The sequence below is a fragment of the Peromyscus californicus genome, unplaced genomic scaffold (genome assembly GCF_007827085.1).
Source record: "Peromyscus californicus insignis strain IS unplaced genomic scaffold, ASM782708v3 Scaffold_5__1_contigs__length_169319896, whole genome shotgun sequence".
Classification (NCBI taxonomy): Eukaryota; Metazoa; Chordata; class Mammalia; order Rodentia; family Cricetidae; genus Peromyscus; species Peromyscus californicus.
This window is the reverse complement of record NW_026294573.1, coordinates 57825457-57843714: the sequence shown is the minus strand read 5'-3', so window position 1 is coordinate 57843714 and position 18258 is coordinate 57825457. Positions and strand designations below refer to the sequence as shown.

The 18258-nt window shown below is 38.8% G+C and overlaps 1 long non-coding RNA gene across 1 annotated transcript; it reads right to left on the bottom strand.

Moving 5' to 3' along the window:
* Positions 1-7833: 7833 nt before the first annotated feature.
* On the bottom strand, positions 7834-11141 carry LOC128096463 (uncharacterized). The gene is made up of 3 exons (XR_008213651.1): positions 11045-11141; positions 9010-9091; positions 7834-8096 (listed from the first exon to the last, which is right to left on the bottom strand). It is a non-coding gene; the product is annotated as an uncharacterized LOC128096463 (long non-coding RNA).
* Positions 11142-18258: the final 7117 nt, after the last annotated feature.

The window sequence follows — 18258 nt, the reverse complement described above, 5'->3', positions numbered from 1 at the left end:
CAAAGAGGAAAGGGCATAGAAGAAACTGAAACAACAATGTCTGAAAACCTTCCCAATACCATGAAAAACATGAATATAAATGCCCAAGGAACTCAAGAGCTATAAGTAAATAAAACTTTAAAGTACGTCAAGACACATTAAAATCAAAATGTTTATTAGGACAAGAGAATTTTTAAAGCTAAGAGAAAAATGTCCTGTTGCACACAAAACATCATCAATAACGTTATTAGGTCAGGTCACTCAACAGTAATTTTGGAGGAAAGGAAGAATTAAGATGATGTATTCAAAGTAAAGATGGCAAAACATCCATCAAACCGAACCTTCCACCAGGCAAAAGGGTCAAAGGTGAAAACGTCAACATTGCCAGGTACACAAAAGTTGAGCATGCTTGTAACTATTAGTCCAATCCTGAAATAACTATTAAAGAAAGTCCTACATGTTGCTACGAAATGATATTACAAAGCAACTTAAAAGCAGGTAAGGCAGTAAAGATCTCTCTAACTTAAAAGACATGGGAGAATAATAAATCTGTGTTTTCGTAACAGATGTGTGTAGCTGTATTTTCTGTTTATCATCATAGAAACTGACATTTATTAGTAAAAGACAGAAATGTAAGAAGTGTTTGGAGGTTCTAATTGTAGCACGAATCTTAACAGGTCTTATTAATAAAAAACAGATCTGGGAGCCAGGTATTGAAGTGAATGCTGGAAGATCAGAGAGGCAGAACAAGCCACAGCTTCCTCACCTCGCAGTTCCTCAGCTGATCCTGTTTCTTCAGATTGGAAGCCTCTGTGTCCTTATCCAAATGGATCTCAGCTGAACTGCTGCAAGAAGCCTAAAAGCTTAACCAGCTCTAGTTCCTGGTCTTCACGCCTTATATACCTTTCTGCTTTCTGCCATCACTTCCTGGGATTAAAGGCTCACTTCGTGGGATTAAAGGCATGAGTCACCATGCCTGGCTGTTTCCAGTGTGGCCTTGAACTCACAGAGATCCAGGCGGATCTCTGCCTCCCAAGTGATAGGATTAAAGGTGTGTGTGCCACCATTTTCTGGCCTCTGTATTTAGTGGCTGTTCTGTTCTCTGACCCCAGATAAGTTTATTAGGGTGCACAATATATTGGGGAACACAATACCACCACATCTAATCCAGATATTGGAGGTTCTAATCCATCATCTGAATACTAAAATTTTCTAATTATTTCTTTAGATGGGAGAATGTTAGAGAAGCAGTGAAGTTCCATTAAGGGAAAGCTGTTGCCTCACAGCCAGAAGAATGGAATCTCTGCTTCTGGGTGGGAGCATGCTGCTGCCTCTCCCCACCCAGGAAGGAAGCTTGACCATTGCAAGTCATGCTGAGTGAAAAAAGCTAGTCATAAAAGGACAAGTACAAAACAAACAAACAAACAAAAGATAGATAGGTAAGCATTTTTCGACTTATACCACTTCTTTAAAGTACTTAAAACAGGCAAAGTTGCCATGACAGGAGTAAAATGGTAATTGTCATAGCTAGGAGGATGGAGAAATGGGATTTATTGCTCTAATGGGCATAGACTTCCACTTTTGCAAGATGAAGAGTTTTGGAAAAAGATGATTCTGAAGACTTGGCAACAGTCTGAATATATTTACTATCATTAGATTATGAACCCAAAAAGGTTAAGATAATAAAATGTGTATTTATTTCATCACAATAGAAAAAATTGAAAAAAAATCAATAGAATGCCATTGTAGGACTAATAATATTAGAATAAACACCTAGATTCCTTTTAATTGTACCAGGTGCTCCCATTTGATTCTAGAACTATTTCATATTTAATCTTAGGTATTTAGAAGCTTGCTATACTACAGTACTAAGCATGAGAAGTATTTGTAGAAGGAATATTGTTATTATTTATGCTGGTATGCTTTATTAAATACACATATGATGGGATTATGATAGGATTCACAGATACAGCTCCCAAAGAGAACAGTGAAAATGGGAAGTCTTTACTCTGAAGCAAAGTAAAGGTATCCAAACAGGATATGGTCCTTAATTTGCAGCTCCCATGCTTTGGAAGAACAATTGTCTTTCAGTTTAAATGACAGAAGTGTGTTTCCAACTGCAGGAACCTTTTTTGATGACTTTCCCAGCATCTGCTACCTGCAGTTCTCCTTAGTTGGCTTGAGATTATGCAGCACAATCTATGACCAGTGAAATCTTCTGCCTTCATTCTACTCCTCCAAGAGCTGTTCTGGTTTTGCGCTAGGAGTTATATTCAGTGAGATTTATATTATGTGAGTGACCCTAAGTATACATATCCTTCCAATTTCTCAATTTATTAGACGAGTCTTAAGAGAGGAAGCAATGGTATTTCTTCTTATTGTGAATGCATAATATTTGGTCAGTGTTACTATTTTCCATCATTCTTCTAAAATGGAGTATATATATAACATTTTCGTTCAGTTCTTGAATATCAATACATTTTGTGACTGTTGTGTGTGTTTTGGCAAGAATACATCTATTATTATATACTAAAGATCTATATTATATACTAAAGATCTAAATTTTCACAATTGTTATCTGCTACTTGTAGACAGAAGTTTTCCTGTGTCCTGCAGCTGTTTGGTCCCAAATAAACACACAGAGACTTATATTAATTACAAGCTGTTTGGTTTATGGTCCAGGCTTATTACTAACTAGCTCACTCATCTTAAATTAACCCATTTCTATTAATCTAGGTATCACCATGTGTCTCGTGGATTTACCTGAGTTCCATTACATCTTGATTCTCAGGCAGCAGCTAGCATCCTCTTCTCTGACTCTGCCTTTCTTCTTGTATCTCTCTTGGATTTCCTGCCTGGCTGTCTCCTGTCTCGCCATTCATCAAAATAGCTTCTTTATTAACCAACTGTAGCAACATATATTCACAGCATACAGAAAGATCATCCACGGCAGTTACTTCTTTTAGTCATGAGAAAATAGTTATAAAATGAGCATAGAGTTGGTTGATAGAATCAAATTTTTATAAACTATGAAACTGGAAGTATAGGCACACATGGAAACAGCTCATTAGAAGTGTTCCTTTGTTTCCAAGGATAGAGACCCAAGTCCCATTCCTTCAAAATGAGCACACATCATGGGACAGAATATTCACAATACCGGAAAATAACTGAATACAGATTCATTTCTTTATATTAGTGCCATAAGTTAACAACTAAAACCCAAGAGGAAGAACAAAACCCTTCAGAAAGAAAGAAAAGTAAAAATTGTAGCAAAATAAAAGAGGAAAAACAAAACATAATAGTGGTCTTGTCTAGAGGAAGGAATTCTGGACATATTTAAATATTCTTTTCACTAAATATAAACATTTCTAATTGTCTACTCTTGTTATCAGAAAAAAAATGATCATGTAATCATTTTATTTAATAATTGTCTGTGGAGATTGCCCCTAGGCATTTGTTCTGAATCTGAGCTGCTTCTGTACTGAAGGGGCTAAGACTTGAGAACGGTTCCACTCTTTGATCGTTATCATTGTGAGAATTGCCCTCACCACAGTAACTATACTCAGTGATGCACAAGTTGGTTTCATAAGCATCTGAGGGACAGAAGGAGTACTGGGTACTGAAATTCACTACCTCAGGGCAAAACACCCAAAGATACAAATGTTCAAATTAAGCACGTGTTTCCCTTTCCAAAGATTACTTCAAATGTACAATTTTGGCAGTTTGGCAGGCTCCATATCAAGTCAATGTGTCCTGCCGGGCTTGATTGATGCTAGCTGAGAGATCGTGTAGACATTTATAAGTGTTGCTTATAACACCAGGTCCTTGGATTGATAGGTTCTGATTTTTATAAAGATGCTAAAACTTTTATATTAAGGAAAATACCAGGCTCAACATGGCAAAGGAGAAAATGAATTTCAGATTTGCGGAAAGCATAGCTGTGCCTCCCTATCTGCTCTAGCACCCAGTCATGCTTATTTGACACAATTTACACCTAAATTAGTTATATTTCACAAATTTTTTGCAATAGTTATACAAAAAAATTGCATTTGCTCCATAGGCATTTAATATACCACTGGATAGTTATTGATTTTTTTTCAAAGCCTTTCTTGACACTTTTAAGAGGAATTGTCACTCTCAGCATCTCATTCCTTAAACTGGAAAATGCGTTTTTATCACATGCAATGGGTTTAGACCACAAGCAAACCCTTTCGGCTGATTGTCCATTCTCAAGGTTGTTCAGGGTTAGTTAAAAATGGGCAACACAAGAAAAGCTTTGTGTCCAAGAATGGAAGAGAAAGAAACAATGAATTTCCCAGCTTTTTCATGCTTCTCAAAAGTGATTTTTGGCTGTTCTTAGAAGGCTGTGTGACCTATTGTTCCTAGAAGCCTGCAATCTTCACAGAATGCTTGGTTTTCTTTTTAAAAAATAAGATAAAAAAACCTTAGGGTTTGTTATGTTTCTCTTCCTGTATCACTTTTCTTAAAGTATGAAACGTGTGTGTGTGTGTGTGTGTGCGCGCGCGCGCGCGCGCGCGCGCAGGCATGCACACATGTGTGCATAAATGAGCATGTGAGCAGGCACAGAGGATCTGAAGAAGATACTCCACTGACATGTTTTGGAAGGATAGAAAATTAAGCTATGCATTTTGAGATTCCAACCAACTGTTCTGAGGTTTCTGGTCATTGCAAACCTGATGCTTTAAGTCATTAAACTATCCCTTTTGGCTCCATGAAATACATTTCCATACAGTTCATTGTGATGTATCAGGAGAGACAAGAATTAGAATTCATTTGTCATTTATTTATTTCTCTCCAAATTCCCTAAAAGGGTCACCTAACACCCACATTTCTTTTACGTCTAGAATATTTTCACTTAATCTACCAGAAATGTCAGTGTCAAAGTAATTTGACTAAACTTATGATTTTATTATCATAGTTATATTTATTTGAATAAAATCAGAGTTCCATCTGATTCTGACTGAGTAAGTAGAGAAAAACAGAGGCAATGACACTGCTTAACATAAATTAAGACTGTGTTTATCCTTACGCTAAAAAGAACAGAAAATGTTGTTGTCTGTTACACTAATTTACTCCCAAAGCTTATTTCATGCCATTGAGAAACCTGTAAATAAAAACATTTTCTTACATGAAGATTTAATTTCTTTCACTGAGTTTTATGACAACATAGTTTCACCTGTCTCCTAGATAGATAGACAATAGATAGATGATAGATAAACAGATAGATAGAAGATAGATAGATAGATAGATAGATAGATAGATAGACAGATGGAAGCTAAATTTAAAAAAAGAAATCTAGGCAAGTCTTGAATAACTTCTAAAACAAAGCAGACATTATTTTTCTAACAAAGAGTCAAGTATGTTGGATGAACTTCACAGGACCCATGTTACATGGATCCCAGCAGAGTTTGTATATATTACTGTTATATCTTCTTGATATAACCAGAACTTTGCATATGCCTGACATAGAACCGATTTTCTATAATTATTTGTTGAAATTGGGTAGAATAAACAAATGAGTAGAAAATTAAAACAGCAAGCTATGAGCAATTTCAAAGATTTCACTAACTCCTGAAGCCATTTTGTAACGTATCCCAGCTTTCCTTATTATATCAGTGAGATGAGAGGGATGGAGAGATTAAAGTATCCCACACACCCTATGACCAAAGATTCTAAGATTTTAGTGTGTGAAGGGACTCCCACACTTCCTGAATGCTAATGCCCAGACCTGTCACATGGAGATTTCATTTCAGTAATCTGGTGATGGGATGTAACCATCTACATTTTAAAAATAATTATTAGGAATGATTTGCATTTTGATAGTCTTGGAATCACATTTCTGAAAGCAACTCAGTGGATCCTTAATACAGGTTGGATGAACACAACCTGGCAAATATTAGCCCTGGTTAGACCTCACTTTTTCAGCCATTTTGCATGTTTCCAATGCTCCCAGCACATTGATCAAATAACTTAATGTTTATTGGTGTTACTCACAAATTTTTGTCCTGGAAAATAAACCATACAAGTCACTAATGGCCATCAGTTCTATACTCCCTACCCTTGAAACTTGAAATTGCTTTGACCGCCACAGCTCTGCTAAATATCTGCTTATTAAGCCCTAGAAGGAAGAGCTGAGTCATTGGGAGAGGACATTGTGCCATCTCTGAGATGTTAAGCTATGTTTCCTCCTCAGCTCTTCCCTGAAAAGCAAAAATAATACAAAACAGACAGTAAAATTAACTCATTACCCACCTCCACCCCAAAATGATTATTTTAACATAAATAAAAGAATTTAAGAAATGAAATTATGTTATGTACCCTTAGTTTAACTCTTCAGGCAACACAAAATAACAATGATTGCTGCCTGGGACTCAGAGTTCCTTTCACTATCCCCAAAAGTCTGTAATTCTTATCTTAAACAAAACTTTTCAAGTACAAATCACTAATGGGTAATTTTTTTTCCTTCAAATCAACTGTATGCTGAAAAGAAATGGAGTACGGATTTTTCATCAGGGTGATTTCATCAGCCAATTTATATCAGAGTTCCCCAGGTATGTATTGCATGGCCATTTCCAAGGGTAAAGGAGGCATATGTCACTTCCCAATGTGCAGGCAATTGCACATGAAATCCATCTGCGGGGTGTTGCTGAAAAGTCACACCTCTGATCCACAGATCGGCTTAATTTAACCATTTTTCACCATGTTAATACATTTCTCTGTTTTAAATTCCTGCTTAGTGGAAAGTTTCCCCATTGAGTATCTGATTTAATTTTGTCTGCTTGGATGCCCTTTAGGTAAAGGACACCATTCAATATCAGAATTAGAAGCATTCTATTCATTTCTCCCCCTGCAGCCAGGGAAAGAGAAAGGAGAGAGCAAAGAGGCAGAGACTCACACAACACAAGATACAGCAATTCTCTCACCGCTGAGCAATGAGGTTTCATACGCTGCTGGAGGACCCATTCATCTTAATCCATCTGGAACGAGGGCTACATGCAATATTTCACAATCTAAGTACTTTCTGACAAATCTATTAATTATGCACTCAAACAAATTATTTGCTGCCTGTGGAGAATTGCTACTGGATTTTCTCTTGTGCCAGAATCTGTGTTCTTTTTACACTTTCAACTCACTGCCATCTCTGCCACAGTCATATTTGACCCCCGTCTTTAATTATCCTCTCAATTTTACACATGGCAACTATTACAGAGAAGGTAGAAACAGGGCTAAAACGGTACGGCACGTCATAGCCAAAAGTCATTTTCTAATCACTTTCTTCTCCTGTGGTTCTGTCTCTCTCCTTCACCAAAGCATATAGACGTTGTCTTTCTACCAAGGAAGAGATAAAACATTAGCAGAACCACTTTCTATGTTCCCACCAGCTGTTCACTTCTTTTCCTTGGTTCTGAAGACAAGGCTTCCTCAGTTTTCACATCCAAACTGGTAAAACACACAGGAAATGTGGAAGACTAAATTCAAGTTGCACACATTCAAGAATATCATTGGAAAGGTTTAAATTTATTTTCTTTTAAAATGTTTTCTCATCTTGGAAGTACTGTGTGCAGTTATATAAAAAAAATAACAAAAAACAATTTTAAATGAGATAATAAAAATTCCCAATGAATAACATCAGTAGTTCAGGGCATGGATCCTTGAAGTATTTTTATATATCATAAAAATGTGAGTCCTATACATTACAATGTACGCATATTTAATTTTACATACATATTTTCCAGTTACTAAGATTTTAATTTTGTTGTGTGATGGTTAATATTGATTATCAACTTTATAGGACCCAGAATTATCTAAAAGACAAGACACTGGGAACTTCTGTAAGGGATTTGCTCGATTAGATTAACTGAGGTGGTGGGACCTTCCCTGTATGTGCCCAACACTATTCCCTGGACTGAGACCACAGAAAAAGGATAGAGTGGGCCGAGCTCCAGCATCCCACTCTATGTCCTTCCTTGATGTGGAGTCAACATAACTGCCAGCTTCAAGCTCCTGCCACCACTGTGACATCTCCTCCACAACAGACAGTTCCCTGGAACACTCCACAGTGACATCTCCTCCACGACAGACAGTACCCTGGAACACTGAGACAAACATTTTCTGATGTTGCTGTTGACAGGGAATTTTGTCAGAGCTAAAAGAAAAGTAACTAATACATTAAGAAAATAAAAATTATTCTCACCGAGAAAATCCCTACACAAAAAGTAGAAGGGAAAGAAAATTTCTTTTTGAGTAATATCAAATCAGGGTATCACAGTGTAGCGAAGGCTGGCCTTGAACTCTTTGGCTCTCCCAATATTACTCGCCAAGCCTCCAGAGTAACTGGGACTACACACAGGCACTACTGTGTCCAGCTCTACTCATATTTTTTAAACTCTGACATTGCCTGTCATAAAAAAGTAGAACAATTTGTATAACTAAGCTATCCCCCATTATTAGACATTTATATTTTAAATGATCCTACTTTTAATATTGTACAATACACATTTCTATGAATAAAGCTATCAACAATTTCATCTTTACCAAGTGAAATTTGACAATATTATCTTTGGAACAAGGAGGGAAATATCATATATTGTCTTCAAGAATCTACATATACACTCTTGCTTTATATTCACAAACACATATAGTTAGTGAATTCCTAATAGTTTAAGTGAATTTTAGACTCTGTCTGTTGTGTGTGCATGTGTGTGTGTGTGTGTATCAAGTAGCCAGTCATTTGCATGCAATCACAAACCAGATGCTTGAGAAAAAGTGATGCTCAGATTCAAATCTGATTCTAACTGTTTGACTTACAGAAATGTGGGATATTTATGCTCTGTCTCCTGACTATCAGGGCTTCTCTTCTGTAAAAGAGTCAAGTGCTGCAGATATGAATGGTCAATAGCTATTCTTTCTGATAGTAGGAAACAAAAATTTCCAAATGGCAATAGGGTGGCTTGGAAAAGCTAGTGTGTATCCAAGATGAAAATGGAGTAAAACACTTCATTTTCTTACCTTACAGGAAAGGCAAGCCCAGACTTCTTTTTAATTTCCCTGAGAACCTTTGGAGTTAGCGAGACATTTTGCCATTTTACATCTAAGGAAATGGAAGCACACACAAGGGGTCATATAACAAGCAATTGGCAAATTCGGGATTTGAATTCATCACTGTCAGATTTCAACATCCCTGTCATTTTCATCCCAGTGGGGTGACAAAGATAGTCAGTAACTGTCAGCTATTTTCTGTCCCTTGCTCTGAAAAGCATCTATGTCAAATTAATCTGATTTCATAATTATTCCTAAAAAAGGACACTGGCGGAAATGCATGAACTTGTAAATGAATGGAGAGATCACAGCAGGTTTTAAAAAAAACATTCAGCATGTCCAGAAAGGAGACGGGATGAATACAGAAAGGAAGCCAGATGAAAGCCCATGAGATGGGGGTGATCAGTTTGATTTGCCAAAACTTCCTTTTCTGATATCAGAATAAAAAACAAGCCTCCTCCCATCCAGGACCATTGACTTTATTGAAAAACTTCAGTGAATTTACAACATCACACAGATTATTTCATTATGCTTGTCTGAGATTTAGCAAGGATTAGACGTTGTCTCAAATTAACCAAATTAAAAGAAAAGAAATACCAAAGTGTATCATTAAAATTTTTAAACAATGGTAGAGAGTTTGTATTTGTTTATTTATTCATTTATTTTTATTTAGTGTGTATGTGTATTTTATTTAGTGTGTATATGGTTTGTGCAAGTGTGCATGAGTGTGTGTAGTGTATATGTATATAGTGTGTGTATCTGTATCTGAATGTGTCTTTGTGTATAGTATTTGCATATATATATGTGGTGTGTGTTTGTATGGTGTATGTCTATGTGTGTCTGTGGGTGTATATTTGTGTGTGTGGTATGTGTGGTGTGTGTATGGTGTGTGTGATTGTGTGTGGTGTGTTTGTGTATGTGTGTGGTGTGTGTATGCGTGTCTGAGTGTGTCTTTTGTGTGGTGTGTGCATATATGTATATGGTGTGTGTTTGTATGTTGTGTGTATATGAGTGTGTGTTTGTGTGTTTGTGTGTGTAGTATGTGTGAGTGTGTGGTGTGTGTGGTAGTGGCTGTATGTATGTTTGTGAGTGATGAATGTATATGGTGTGTGTGTGGTGTGTATATGTGTATGTGATGTGTATGTGTGGTGTGTGTATGTGTGTATGCTATGTGGTATATGGTGTGTATGTGTGTGTGTGTGTGGTATGTGGTGCGTATTGGTATGTGTGTGGTGTATGATGTATGTTGTCTGTGTGTGGTGTGTGTGTGTGTGTGTGTGTGTGTGTGTGTGTGTGTGTGTGTATTCTCATATATGTGTCATGGCCTGGATATGAGGGTCAGAGGATAACTTTTGGAAGTTGGTTCTGGTTTTCATGTTGAGGCAGGGTCTCTCTTGTTTCTGCCACTTTGCAGCTTACTCCAGGCCAGCTAGCACTAAAACTTCTGGACAACTCACCTGTCTCCCTTTCTGTCTTGGGATAGGAGGGCTGAGAATACAGATGGGAACCACCACATCCAGCTTTAAGGCTAAGTTGTGGTAATTGAACTCAGGTGACTAGGCTAGCAGGCCTAGTACCTTGAGCAGCTGAGCCATCTCCCTGGCACTTAGTTCTTATTTTATTAAAAAAATTTCAATATCCAATTACAGAAATTATATTGGACAGTTAATCATAGCAGCTACATTTCTGTTATATTTCTCTGTTTTAAAGGTGTGTCTCTTTGGGTAATATACTGGTAAACCTTGCTATTAAGTTCTCTCAGCCCCTAAAGATTATGGTACATTAATATCAGCCAGTCTTTCTGCTAAAGATAGAATAACATGTTATTGATACTTGCTTGACTCCTTAAAGGATTATAGTTGTAATAGCACTCTTTGATTATAGTATAGAATTTCAATCAAATCAAGATTGAAGGAAAGATCAGTCACTGAGACAATATTCACCAATTTAGCTTTCCCTAAAAAATATGTCATGTATCATAAAGGACCTAGGTTTTGAAACTTACAGGATATCTTTGGAATGTGTTCTTTAGTGCAGCATGACCTCTGTTGGTCCATACTCTCATCCTTAGTGCAGACTGGCTAGCCCTCATCATCATGAAGGATGGTCTATAAATAAAGAGACAGATGCAGGTGACTCTGGCAATCAAGATTTCTTTGGAGCCTAAAGGTTAAGTGGTGAAGTCTGAGTTCAACAGGAGTGGGCGTGGACAGGAATGAGGCATAACACTCTTGTCATATTAAACCTATAGTGGCAAACGCCCTGGTGGCCCGGAAGCACCAGGACAGCAGTGCAGTGCCCACTGATGGAAGATGTGGGAGGGACCATGGCTGAGCTCTCACTGGGCCCTGGGAAAAAAACGTGAGTCAGGGATTAATTGTTCATTAGCAACTGGAGTTTTAGAGTTAATGAAATGGAGCAGTGTTAATGAGATATAATTTGTACCCACTCTCCAGTCAGGCCTGGCCTATGAACTTCACCAACATATTGTGCTTTCATCATCTTTAAGCCAGTGAGTTTCTGAAGGCTTTTCTTTTGCTTGCTACACGCAAAATATTTCATGCAAAGGAAAATTTCCCCAAAGAAGAAACACATACCTGCCTCTAGACACTTCCATTACCATCTCTGCGGAAAGTCACTTTGTAGAAAAACCCTGAAACAAATGTATCTCATTGCAATGTACTATTTAGTCTGCTAGCCTCATTAGAATCACACAAGGGAGACAGAGAGGAAGCTCAAGAAAGGAAAAGAGTATCAACAGCTAATTAGTCACCTCCAGTGTACCAAGTCCCATGCCAGTGTTATTTGACCTAACTCCCACTCCTAGGACTAAATGGCCGCCCCTGTTTGACATATGAGGAAGCTGAGTCAGAAGAGACTCCCAGCCCTCCTGCCTAAGTCACTTCTGAAAGGCCCTGTGACATCCACAGTTGACCTTGTGTTCTTCCCTTTATTTATTGAAGTCCTTAGAACAATGTCCTAATTCTAAACTAACTCTATCTCTCCTCTTTCCCTTCTGTGGTGACCTTTACCCCACCCCAACCACCCCATAGCTGGAAGTTTCTCCATCCGCCCGGCCCCGTGGTCCTGAAGCCACTTATAAAGTGATCATTCAGAGGCTTATATTAATGACAAACTGTATGGCCTATGGCTTCAGCTTCTTGCTAGCTAGCTCTTTCATCTTAAATTAACCCATTTCTATAAATCTGTGTTGCCACATGGCTGTAGCATTACTGGTTTGCTGACATCTTATGGTTCCTTCAATGCCGAGCTCAAGTCTCCCTTGACTCCACCCTTCTTTGTCTCATCTTCAGTTTGAATGTACCGCCTAACCTCATCCTGCCCTGTCATAGGCCAATGCAGCTTTATTTATCATCCAGTGGGAACCACACGTATTCACAGCATACAGAAAGACATCCCCCAGCACCCCCCACCACCAGCACCACACCTCTTCCCATCTGACTGCACGGGCATTACACTGATAACCTGAAAGCAAACCGACTGCCTGCCCACTACAACAGTATAATAAATATATAATATAATAATATTATATATTATATATATTATATAATTTATATATATTATATATAAATTATATAATATAACAAATAACTGAAATATGTTCTTGCAATAAAAAAAAAGTTGATCCTGTCCAACTAAAGAAGAAAATTTAAAAAAAAAAAAAATTCTCTTTTAAATGTACATGGTATCCATACTAAAGAGCCAGAACAGTGGAACAGGCATGGCCAAAAGAGGAGCCAGGTGGACAGTAGACACAAACAAATGAGACATCTTGTCAAGGCTCTGCCAGGGTAAGGCAGGTACACAAGGCTCCCAAGGTATCATCACTCTACTCAATTTAGAGTCAGGAAAAGAGGAAGTCCATCCTGGATCATATATCCTGTCCACATCTCAGCAGGGACAAAGAGGTTCCTTAACTCAGTGCATCCAAAGCTGCCTGCAGCAGGGGAGACACTCCCCACCGGAAAATCAAGAGTGCTGGGCTGGCGAAATAACAGATCCCCACTACAATAACGAAAGGTCTCCTGTGCCCTCACAAATGTCCTCCCTTGTCACATTACAATGAGTGGTTTCTGCTTACTCACACATTCCTCACACAGAGCCCTCTGAAGCTGAGGCTGAGCCCAGGAACTCTGTCTCCCACACTATCACCACGCGCCAGAGCTGCTCCCGGCTTTGATTCATTACACACATCACTTCTATCTTACCCACCAGAACATGATATATATGGTAATTTATTTCACTGTTTTGTACTGGCTGCCGCCCCCTCACGTCCTATATCATTTAGGCTGAGTTCTGCATCAGCAGCAATGAACATTAGGACCCACCCCTCCATCAGAGGGAGAAAGGAATTCTACCCTTCCTCTTTGCCTCCTTAGACACAGATTCAGCCCCAGTCCAGCAAAGATATTACAGGCTAGCCACAAACCCTCTGCCAACATCTGTATTTTTAGAATGCTGGGTTTTAATGTTGAGAGAGAGAGAGAGAGAGAGAGAGAGAGAGAGAGAGAGAGAGATTACATAAATGAAACAGGAGAAGCACACAAAAGCACTTGTACAGATGCTGTGTTCCTGAAATGAAGTGCCAGAGACTGACTGCCCAGGGATAATGGTTTAGAAATTTCCTGAACAATGAGGCAGAATCTGTGATTCTGAAATAGAGATAATTTGTTTGAATCATCCACTTCATTAAGATAGCCAAACAGGACTTCAGTGTATTAATATGGCATTCAAAATAAAAACATAGGCCAGTGTTGTCCTTCTAATTTAACACAACTTTGTATAGGAGGAAAGAGGAAAGGAGGATTTGCCAGCAAAAGCAATGAAATACAGAATCTGCTTTTATCTGGTGGCTTCTGAAGCCAAGTATAACATGCTATTAGTGGCCAGAAGCCTGGCTTCAGACAGAGATTTCCAGGGAATCAAGGAGGTGGGGCAAATACGCCTTCCCTGTACTTCATTGGCAAATTTACTAGAAAAGCCTGAAGTACCGACAGGCTAGGAAGGGAGTGGGTCACAGGCCGACCAACCCACTTCCAGTATCTTTTCCAAGGTGTCCTTCCCCCACGTTTCACAGTGACCCAAAATGCTCAAAGGGACTATAAATGGAATTGAAAACATTTAGTACCTCTGTAAACTCGAAGAGCTGTTGGGGATCTAGAAATCAGGATCCTTCCATGCAGGCACTAAGACAGACCACTAGTAGGGGCTCTGAAGCCAAGGGGCTGGCTGCTTTCTCTATGTCCTTATTGCCTGGTTTTGCTTTGTCTTTCCTGTAATAGGTGACACTCTTTTGGGCAAGGCAGAGGCAGGTAGAGAATGTCTCTATCCTTATTTTTGGTGAAAACTATAAATAAATTCATTTTTCCAATTCTCGGTATATTCTGTCATTTTTCTCTTAAAGCAGGAGAGCATTCAACCCCAGAGCCAGGGCACATGGCTGGGTGAGGTCTGGTAACATTGATGATTATTTTTTATTTCTATCCACGTTTGTTTTGGAGGAAAACAGAGAATGTGATCTTTGAACAAGACGTTTCAGAATGCAGATTATTGACAGTAAATGTGGAGGTTTGTATCCTTGGGACCTTAAAGCTCTCTATCTCCTTAAAGTTGAATATCTACAGCAGTAAAGAAGGCCATATTTGAGCTGAAATCAGTGCGGGTAGGGTGAAGACAAGACTTATTTATTCCAGGTGTGAAATAGGCAATTAAGTCTACCTTACCAGGGCTTTCCGGTTTCGTAGCAAGTACTTAGAAACTGCTTTTGCTAAAGAGCACTGATTCCTCCCTTGGGCCCAGAAGGCCACTAAAAGCAGGATGAAATCCTGGCATTCCTGCCTTAATTTTCTGTCTCCTTTGCCTTAAAACTGTGAGTCAGACTCCTGCTTAACTCTGAATATAGGTGTGTTAGTCACCTAAGATTCACCTATCTAAAACACCCTGATTCATAAACTCTCTCTGCCCTTAGTGACTCTCATCTCATACTTGGTACGTCAGGATGGATGACTGAGCTTCTTCTGTTAGGACCACAGGAGCTGAAGCTTCTGTCACAAAACTCAGGATCAATGGTCATAGTGGTTGCATGTGTCAAAGAGTGTATATGACTTTTTGTTAGAGTGACCTACGCATGATCAACCAGTCATGATGAAATGTTTCCCAAAATGTTTTCATGCTTTCATTTGACTGTATGAGTCTCCAGTTCAAAAGTAGAAAACTGCTCCTGTTAACTGTCAGAGCAAAGCTAGATCCTTTGGACTGGGCCCTAAGACTGCTTCTATGAAACAATCCCAATTGCTGCCTGACCTTGTCTCTCCCAACCCACAGAACTACCTGATTTAGTCAGGCTGATATTTATTCTATGCCCCACATGTGCTTAGAAGTCATGCCTTCTCTGATGACACTTGCCATGTTGGGAATAGCCTCCTTAATTCAAGTGCTTCGCTGTCATTAAGTTTTAGTTCAAGATTCACAAATTAATTTCTGCCTTAATTTCCCCATGTGTACTGAATTTTAAACTCTTACCATATTTATCATCCTATCCACAAAGCTACCGTGTATGTGCAAAAGCTCTCTGGGGCTGTATGGCTCTTATCTCCACAAATGTTGTGGAGCACCTTAAGGAAAACAATCCATTTATCCACTTCCGGTGGCTTTAGAAGCACTGAACTCTGGGCCAACTGCAGTACACAGTGCTAAGTCTTGAACAGATATGTAGTCTTCTTTAATTAGAAACAGAAGAGGTCACTTTAAAACCTAACATAGTTAAACCATGAGTCAGATAGCAGAGAGAGTGGGATAAGGCAAATCAAACTGGGCAGCCTGCTCCAACCTCAGGGCACTCTGAACCCACAGGCACATAACAATCCATATGTCCAAAGTGAACTCACATTTTCACCCTGAGGCAATGTGAGTGATCTAGGTGTCTTTCTTTGACTCTATGTTCATAAAAGCTCTTGTATCTTTCTGGAAAATGGGAAGTTTCAGAGATCCGTTTAGCCAGATGAACCAGGAGTGTCCTAGAGAGCTGGAGCAGCAGCAACAGCAATGTGCGCAGCGAGGAAACAAGATCACATGGCTTTCATGGAAGCCTTCATAGTGTTGGAAAAACCTGAAACAGGGCCAATGACTAACATGATGCTGTCAGCTGCTACCTCAGAGTGCTTTAACACAGCTCCAGAAGCCCCAAGAAGAGCTCAGACAGGGTTCATTTTAAGAGCGGAATCTGCCACACCACTGTGGCTTGTCCTATAGGAGAGCAGAAAGGGGTCATGTTGTCCAGGCTACAAATGTCAGAGGAAAGCCAATAATACTTTGAATCAACTATAAAATGCAAAAGTTTGTATGAAGAGTTGCTCTGCTTTGCTGCTGGTGGTATTTGCTGCTGGTGTTTTCCTAACTCGTCGAAAGTCCCATCCCATGTCGTCCCTGCTTCAGCAACATGCTGTCACCACTAGGCACGCTGTATGTCTGCCATTATTTCATTACTCCTATTTCAATATGAGAATGGCTATTTAGTGCGCTTTGATAAAAAAAAAGCATTTGGTAAATGCTCACGAATTGAACAAATGTTTTTAAGTAGTTGAAGCAAGTTGTACTTCTGGCTTTGTAGAATAATTCCACCACCAGTACTTTACTAGAGATGGGGTCAACTTCATTTGACATTTGAAAGACTCATAGCTCCTTCTCAAGATAGTTAGAATGATTAAATAGCACAGTACAGAGCCTGCAACTAAAAAGCAGCTTGAATCATTCCTTTTGACTTTACTACCAGATAGTTCACTGCTATACACTCCCCCCAACATTTCCTTAATGGGAAGTATTTTTCTATTTGTCTTCAGTGATGAACAAATACCATGTTTCAGGAGTCTGTTTCTTTACAGCCTGGAGACACAGTTCTCTATAAATGCTCAAAGAATATGTCCTTCATTCATTAAATAATGAATCCTGCAATAGACATCCTCTAATGGAACCAATGATACATTTTACGTTATAATATAGCACTGTCTCTTACCTGAATGGTGCCAATATGAATTGCAAATGTGCTAGATTCATTAATATTGTCCATAGCTGGTCCTGAACTTCTGTCACTATTGTGTTACTATAGTGTTTCTGTTGTTTTAGAGGTAGGTTGCAAATGCCTTTCTGCTTTGTCATCGTCACCTTCTGACTCCCGTGATTATGCATACAGGATGGAGCTCAGAGCTCAGAAAGACCTCAGTAACTTCATAGCAATTCGTGTGCCCTTCTTCCTCTCTCTCTCTCTCTCTCTCTCTCTCTCTCTCTCTCTCTCTCTCTCTCTCTCTCTCTTTCTCTCTCTCTCTTTGGTTTTTCAAGACAGTGTTTCTCTGTATAACCTTTGCTGTCCTGGAACTCTCTGTAGACCAGGCAAGCCTCAAACTAACAGATATTCCCCTGCCTCTGCCTCCTGGTTGCTAGGATTAAAGGTGTGTGCCACCACCACCCAGCAAACATTAAATTATTTCAATTGCATCTGATAACTGGTCTCCCTTTGCTCTTTTCTTCCTTCCTTCTTTCTTTCTTTTCACTTTTTGTCTTTATTTCATCTTATTATTTTTTTTTGAGACAGGGTTTCATGTATCTCAGCTGGCATAAGACTCATTGTATAGCCAAAGATGACCTTGAATGTCTAGTCCTCCTGTCTCCACTTCTTGAGTACCAAGATGACTGGCACATGCCACCATCATGTCCCTGTGGTGCTGGTGACAGAAGCCAGAGCTCAATGCTCTCTAGGAAAGCTCTCTACCAGAACTCAGGTTCTTCTTTTCAAATCATCGGCCAGAAAAAATATGTCTCATTAAAACATACATAAGCTTTTTGGGATGGCTGTAAAATAATGTGATAAAGGAGATACATATTTCCCTCTATTTTTCTCTATATTTTAAAATTGTATGTTTGATAACTTGACTTGCCACCAAGTTTAATAACCTGAGTTCAATTCCTAGAATCCAACTGAATGAAGGAGAAAACCAACCCCCAAGTTGTCCTCTAAGTTTCACATGTGTGCTCTTATATGTATCTGAACACACATACACACAAAAAAAACAAATAAATAAATGTAAAATAAAATCTATAAATTTTTCTCTAGTGTATAACTATAAAATTTCCTTTCATAGAATTCTAAGCCTACAATTGGGGGAATGTCATTCTGTAAAAGGTAGTTAAGGACATTTGGGTCTA